Raw genomic sequence first — 6,926 nt, 5'->3', positions numbered from 1 at the left:
CTGACCACCTGAGATGTAAGGACGACAACGAGGGGCTGACACTCCTCCAACCAACTTGGTTTGAAACCCGCACGACGGAGGCGATCTCCATAGAAGGAGAAGAGATGACTATCCTCGAGAGGATCCACGGAGCAAGGGACCTGGATGAGAGTGTGGTGAAGGCGATGCAAGAACTTGGAGAAGGGATGGTTAGCTCCCGTGACTACTGGTGGCCCCGGATGGTGGAGTATGTAGGATGCTATGTGCACGGGTGCGACACCTGCAACCATGTCAAGTCCTTCCCCTCCCGTAAGGTTGGAAAGCTCATCCCGAACAAGGTCCCCACATGCCGCTGGCAAGTGATCTCTGTCAACATGGTAGGGGAGCTTCCCGAGTCGAAGGGATACAATGCCATTCTCATCATAGTGGACTGCCTGTCCAAGCACATCCATGCGGTCCCTACGGTGACGATGGTGGACTCAGCAGGAATCACCTGGCTCTTCCTCGAACACGTCTGGAGACACCATGGCCTACCCAAAGAGATCCTCAGCAATAGAGGAAGCGCCTTCATCTCCCACTTCTCGAAGGGACTCGCAGACCTCCTCGGAGTCAAGCTCACCCCCTCAACACCCTACCACCCACAGATGGATGGACAAACCAAGCAGGTAAACCAGGAGATAGAAGCCTACCTTCGAGTGTTTGTCAACCACTGCCAAGATGACTGGGTGGACTGGCTCCCGCTAGCGGAGTTTGCCTACAACAACCACGTCCACTCCACTACCCACCGAACCCCCTTCGAGCTCGACACCAGGCAACACCCCAGGATGGGGACAGAGCCCACACGCACATCCAAGGTGGAAGCCGCAGATGCATTCTCCTCAAGAATGATGAAAATGCAAGAGGAGGCAAAGGTGGCGCTGGAGCACGCAACGGACGAGATGGCCCGCTACTACAACTGCAATCGCAGGGCAGCCCCTACATACCAAGAAGGCAACCAGGTCTGGCTTAGCACCCAGAACTACACAACTGACCATCCAACCAAGAAGCTAGACCACAAGTGGATTGGCCCCTTCAAGATCACCAAAGTCATCTCCCCCACCGCCGTCAAACTCCAACTCACCGCACGACAGAAGGGGATCCACCCAGTCATGTCCGTGACGAATGTCAGGCCACACTGCCCCGATGAAATCACGGAACGCCCCACCGACCCACGCCCAGGCCCAGACCTCATAGATGGGGAAGAAGAGTACGAGGTCGATGTTAGAGATGGGCGGAAACGGACGACTCCGGAGTGGAATCGGAGACTTAGCGTGGAGGGACCTTGGCCTCAGCGACTCAAGCGGAGCGCTGTGCCATTGTTGTTTGTCCATTTGGTCCTTAATTTCACAGTAGGTGAGCAGGAAGTCTCTTGGGGGCATTTCAGGTCAATTTCGGACTGAAACCAGACGAGTATGTACAAGCACCGATATATATAAGGAAGGGGCAAAAGCACAAGGAGAACAAAGGGTGACCGAATCGGAACGAAGACATCCGAACGGGAACAAAGGGTTAGAGGGAGTGGAGCGGTACCGAAGGTCATAGGGCAAGACCTGTGATACAACCGAAAGGAGGTAGAGTGGGCGAGGCCCAGAGGGGCAGGAGGATGAGGGAAAGTGGGGGTGATGACTAACTGGCTAGAATAGAAAGAAGCAGTAGTCCAAATAGGGATGAGGGGGAATTGCGAGAAATACATTACAAACGGCAAGAGTGCCGGAGGCGGTCCGCGAAGCTCGGGGGTTGCGGAGCTTACGGAGGTTACGGAGGCGGGGTTGGAAGTCCGAGGAATATTGGCAATGGTGTTCACGTAGTATGAGGTCACCAATGCAATGGACTAAGACCAAGGTGGAGTCAAAGTCCGAGGTATGGACTATGACGGAGGCTCGGAGTAAGGTACGAACGGTGTCCGAGTGTGAAGTACGGAGCAGCGGTGGACGGTCGTAACTTGGCGGAAGGGTGGCGGAGGAGTGACGGAAGAAGGAGAGAGGGGACAGGTAAGGAAGAGTAGTCAGGTCCGAAGGTGGATATCGGAACGGACGGAGAAGCGTAGGGGATGACGGGAGGGTGGAGGTGTTGTGAGGGGGGAGCGGAGTTGTAGGAAGGGTGGCGAGTAGGGCGATGTTCGGTCCGAGATGAGTATCGGAACGGATGGAGAAGGGGTCGGAGAGGTAAGAGGAGGGGTGTGTTGCCAAGACCGAAGGTGAGTATCGGAAAGGCAGCGGTAGGTTATGACTCCGGAGGTGAAGAGGGTGGTGTCCGGAAGTCGGGTCGGGGTCGGGTATGCACGGATATGACAGTCGAAAAAATTCTGGACTCCAGATGGTGGCACCGGAAACTCTGGTACTTGGTAAAGTATACCGGCTGGCCAAACTCAGAGAACCAGTGGCTCACACACGACCACCTGACCCACACCTCCAACCTAGTGGAAGACTTCCATCAGATGCACCCTCATGCCCCAGGGAGAGAAAGAGAAGACTGCCCAGCCACTTCAAGGGAAAGCGGCTTAAGGAGGGGGTGATGTCAGGGCATGCCCCGACATGCCCCACCTGACCCCCACTCCACTTCCCCACTCCGCACCGCTTCTCCCTCCTCTCCCTCTTCCTTTCTTCTTTCTTTCTTTCTTTCTTCCTCTCTCTCTTACATGGACCACCTTTCCCGCTGTTCAATGTATCACCGGTGCACATGCCCATTTCCCCTCCTGTATCTTACCATCCCTATATTGCCGCTACTGCCACCGCACTCACCCTGCACCCACAGCGGGCCCTCTTGGGATCTCCTGTGGAGGCACCCAGAGAGCCATGGCTGTGTGCGAGGGTGATGTGGCGTGCCCCATGTGATTGATCCTGCATGTATATAATAACAGCTGGAGTGGGAACCAAAGAAGTAGCCTTCTTCTCACATTCCCACTTCAGGCAAGTAGTGTAGCCTTCCCTTTTAATGATAACTCACATTCCCACTTCAGACTAAGTGGTTGGGGACACTCACCCCACAACGGGATCGCCGCTACGCACAGCCGCTATTCATCCCACCAAGTCCCGCATGCCGGGACCTCGCCGCTTTCGGAGCTGTCCCTGACAATTGAAGCTTATCCACTTTTTCTTGTGCGTTGAAAATTTCTTTTTCACGAAAGGTAGGATGCTCGTTGCAAACCATATCCACATGTCACCCCCCCGTTCATCCTTAGCTTCCAGCCTGACGCACAGGCAACAAATTTGGCAAGGATTCTTTTCTTGCCGAACAGCCGAGGTTCGCCACTTGAATGTCGCGATGTTCGACATTAACCTGGCAGTGGGGTGCTACCTCTCTTGGCTCCCTCATCTCCCACGATCTGGCCCACCACCCTCCCCATCACTTATCATCGCTCACCATCACGTATTATCAACTCTTATGGCTCATGACCAGGTTGCACAACAATTGACAATCTTCAAATTATCCCGTTTTTCGTTTTTCAGTCTCCGCAGTTGGTCCATTCATTCTATCGTTCATTGGTTCTGTCCCGCGTTCGGGAGGTGATGGTGATGGCGCTGGCCGTTGCTTGGGTGCCGTATTTTTTTTTTTTCTATTTTGACCAGCCATGCAGCGTATCGATAGCAGTCCTCCGTCGATGGTATTTTTCTAACAAGGAACAAAAACCTTTGTCCGAAGATTAAGCAGTGCCGAGCTCTTAATTTCCTGATGTTCGCGTTCGCTGGATCAAGTTGCAAAAACACGCATCCATTTTATGACATTTCCACATGCAAAGTTGCATGATGTTTCAGACAGATTTATTCAAGGCTCGGTGGACAGTTATAACAAAATTAATGCATGTATCTACTTTATGGGCCGAGTACGAATACAGCTCCAGTATGGCCGCATACTGTGCATGTGCTGGACAGAGAACGCACATCATGACTGTACTGGGATTTGAAAGCCGTTCAAATGCCAATTATACCCAATATTCGATAATCGAGCAGTGCCCGAATGTGCAAAACGGATCTGCTGCATGCAGGAAGTAGAGGAGCATATGGAGACCGGGCCGGGAGCTCCAGCGTAGAGGTCCGCGAGGGGCTAGGCTGGGAATGGCATTGAAGAAAGAGAGACCATATATAAAAGTTAATTAACGCGGCGCCTATTGTGCGGGGCCGGTGTTATGTTATGAGTCCCTACGAACGTTTGGGCGAAGTTAGAGGCGAATGCCAAATTTGACACCATGCATGGGGCTGGAAGGACACTCGGATCTATCGCAGGAGCACATCGGCATGTGGGGATTCTCCCACGCACCGTGGAATGTTCTTCCTTCATTGGCAGGACTTGTCAGTTAGACTTCCGTTGGGCTCAGCAAACCTATCCTCTATCCAGAAGAGAACAAAACCAAAGTAACACCCATGCGATCGCTTGAGTTATAAAAGCTTTCAAAGCTGCGTGTCTTACCCAACGCCCCGCACTCCTCGTAAACATCATGTACACACACAGTGCAGCCCCCGCGCTTCTCCCTCTCCGTTCACGATACACTTCTGTAGTGGGATTTGTTATGGATTCCGATATTTCGATGTTCTGAGGAAGGATTATTGTCGTATAACGGTGATGCTTTGAAAGCGCTCGAACATGATTTCGGGGAACCCTGCTTTTGAACATGGGCACAGAACCGAATTCATTAATGTCTGGTACTGCCTTGGTTGCCGGATGGCTGACGTCGAAGCGACTCAATGACCACGCATCAGCTGTTATGGGAGCCCCAACTTCGATTAATCACCTCCGACTTGGGTCACAGGCCTGAGGTATGGTTGATCGATCACCGATCTAACTGATTACTCTTTGCCCTTCAGTCTCCTAACAAAATTTACCGACACTCCTCAAACCATGATTTAGGGCCACTCTTAACGAGAACAAGCTCGAATGGACGGAATATTCAAATCCCTTCATTTAGCCTGGGAACTCGACCCCAAGGTCGTGATGAAAGGATCCCAGCCTCCATTGAGGTAATTCGCGTACTCGTGGCACAACCGCCGACCCCCCGTACGAAGCGAAAGACGCGACCTGTGCCTCGGCGCGATGTCTCATAGTGGTTCATATCTAGTTTTCATTCCTAATCACACATGTTCCAGCTCCGGGTGGCCTAATACTGGTTCTTTCTGTTAAGCCGTGCCCATGTCTGAGACGTCGGATACCGTGTATTAGTGGGGTATTCGCATCTGTCAGATAGACTTTCGTTGGGCTCAGCAAATCCATCCTTTATCCAGAAGAGGTATAACAAAACCGTGGTAATACTCATGTAGTCGCTCGAATTGTAAAAGCTCTGAAAGCTGTGTGCACTGGCACTCCTCGTAAACATCACACACAGCGCCTTTTCCTGTCCGTTCGCGAGACAGTTGTGCAGTGGGATTTGTTGTGGATTCCGATACTCTAGGGATGGATGATGGTCGTATAACAACAACGCTTTGAAACCGCTCGAACACACTTGGCCGATTTCGTGGCCCTGCTTTTGAACATGGTCGTATTATTACCTACTACCTCGTACCCCTCCTAACTCCAGTCCCCGAAGACCCCTGATCATGCTGGATGAAGAAATACTCAAAACCGAATTCTGATGTCTCAGTGGTAAGCTGGCACTGCCTTGGTTGCCGGATGGCTGGCATCCGAGTCGGGGCGACTCAATGACATTTTTTTGCACATCAGCTGTATGGAAGCCTTAGCTTCGACTATTCACCTCTGACTTAGGTCACAGGCGTGAGGTATGATTTTTCTTGTTAATCGATCACCGATTCAACTGACGCACTTCGCGCGTACTTGTGCCACACCGGCGCCGCGACCTGTGCCTCGGTGTGATGTCTCATAGTGTCCTTGCTAGTCCACATTCCTAATCCCACTCATCCTCCAGTTCTACTAATACGGGCTAATACTGGTTCTCTAGAGTTACCTGCCTAGGTCACCATCCGTTCCAGTTGCTTTGGTTCCTGTGAGATCTAAGCCTTTTCACTTAACCAGTCCGGGCCCGGCCACCGAGCGTGCTAGAATTCGCCATAGATATAAGATTGGAGGCCAATCAATATTTGGCTCTTTCCGATCTCGGACGGCACTCGGAGGCACTCCCATTCATCGAGGAAAGCGTCAAACTCTACCGCCAGCTCGTTGCCATTGACCCAGGATTACACACACTGGGTTTGACCTTGTCACTTAACAATCTATGTGATGCTCTTTCGGAACTCGGACGGTACTCGGAGGTGCCCCCACTCATCGAAGAGAGCGTTAAACTCTGGAGCTAGCTATTGCCGTTAACTGGTTCTTCCTCATCATCTCGAGGCCTCCATGCAGCCAACAAGCGAACGAACACCGGAGACAAGCCTGACCCCAGACACGACTTAGAGAAAACAGGACCAGGAAACGCTGCAGGGAGATAGAGCGGTTCGAGACAGCAGAGCAGAAACAGACTTTAATGTTTCGTAACCGATTTTTCCCTTCCATCGATATACACGGACACACCCCTTGGACTCCTAACCCGACTGCACACACTAGTGAACACCTAACTTGCATCGACGATCCCCGCCACGGTGTACCGATCGGGATAGCCGCTTTGCTATGTGATAACGACGGGGTAATAAACCAGATCCTCCCCATCCACGCTCCGTTCCAGTTCGCTATGACTTTCATTTTCATCATCTACGAGCAACGGAGGTGGTGGTGGCAGACCAACGGAAAATAATAGTATGGGTGACTTATAGATTTGGCTGCGTATTTTCTGAGTCATGCGAGGGGGACATATTCGGGGGATTATGTGCCTGGTTCGACCGACGTGTTGACGGCGAGGGCTAAGACGACGGGGATTATTCTAGTATGGTATCCCCCTCGCCCTTTAGCATTGCGTTAATGATTTACCCCTTCCCTTCCTCACATCCTCCGCCACTTCATGCAGCATACTTACCATAGGCTCTCAA

Source organism: Cantharellus anzutake, assembly GCF_015039405.1.
Source record: "Cantharellus anzutake strain C23 chromosome Unknown EI90scaffold_16, whole genome shotgun sequence".
Classification (NCBI taxonomy): domain Eukaryota; kingdom Fungi; phylum Basidiomycota; class Agaricomycetes; order Cantharellales; family Hydnaceae; genus Cantharellus; species Cantharellus anzutake.
This window is presented reverse-complemented; position numbering follows the sequence as displayed.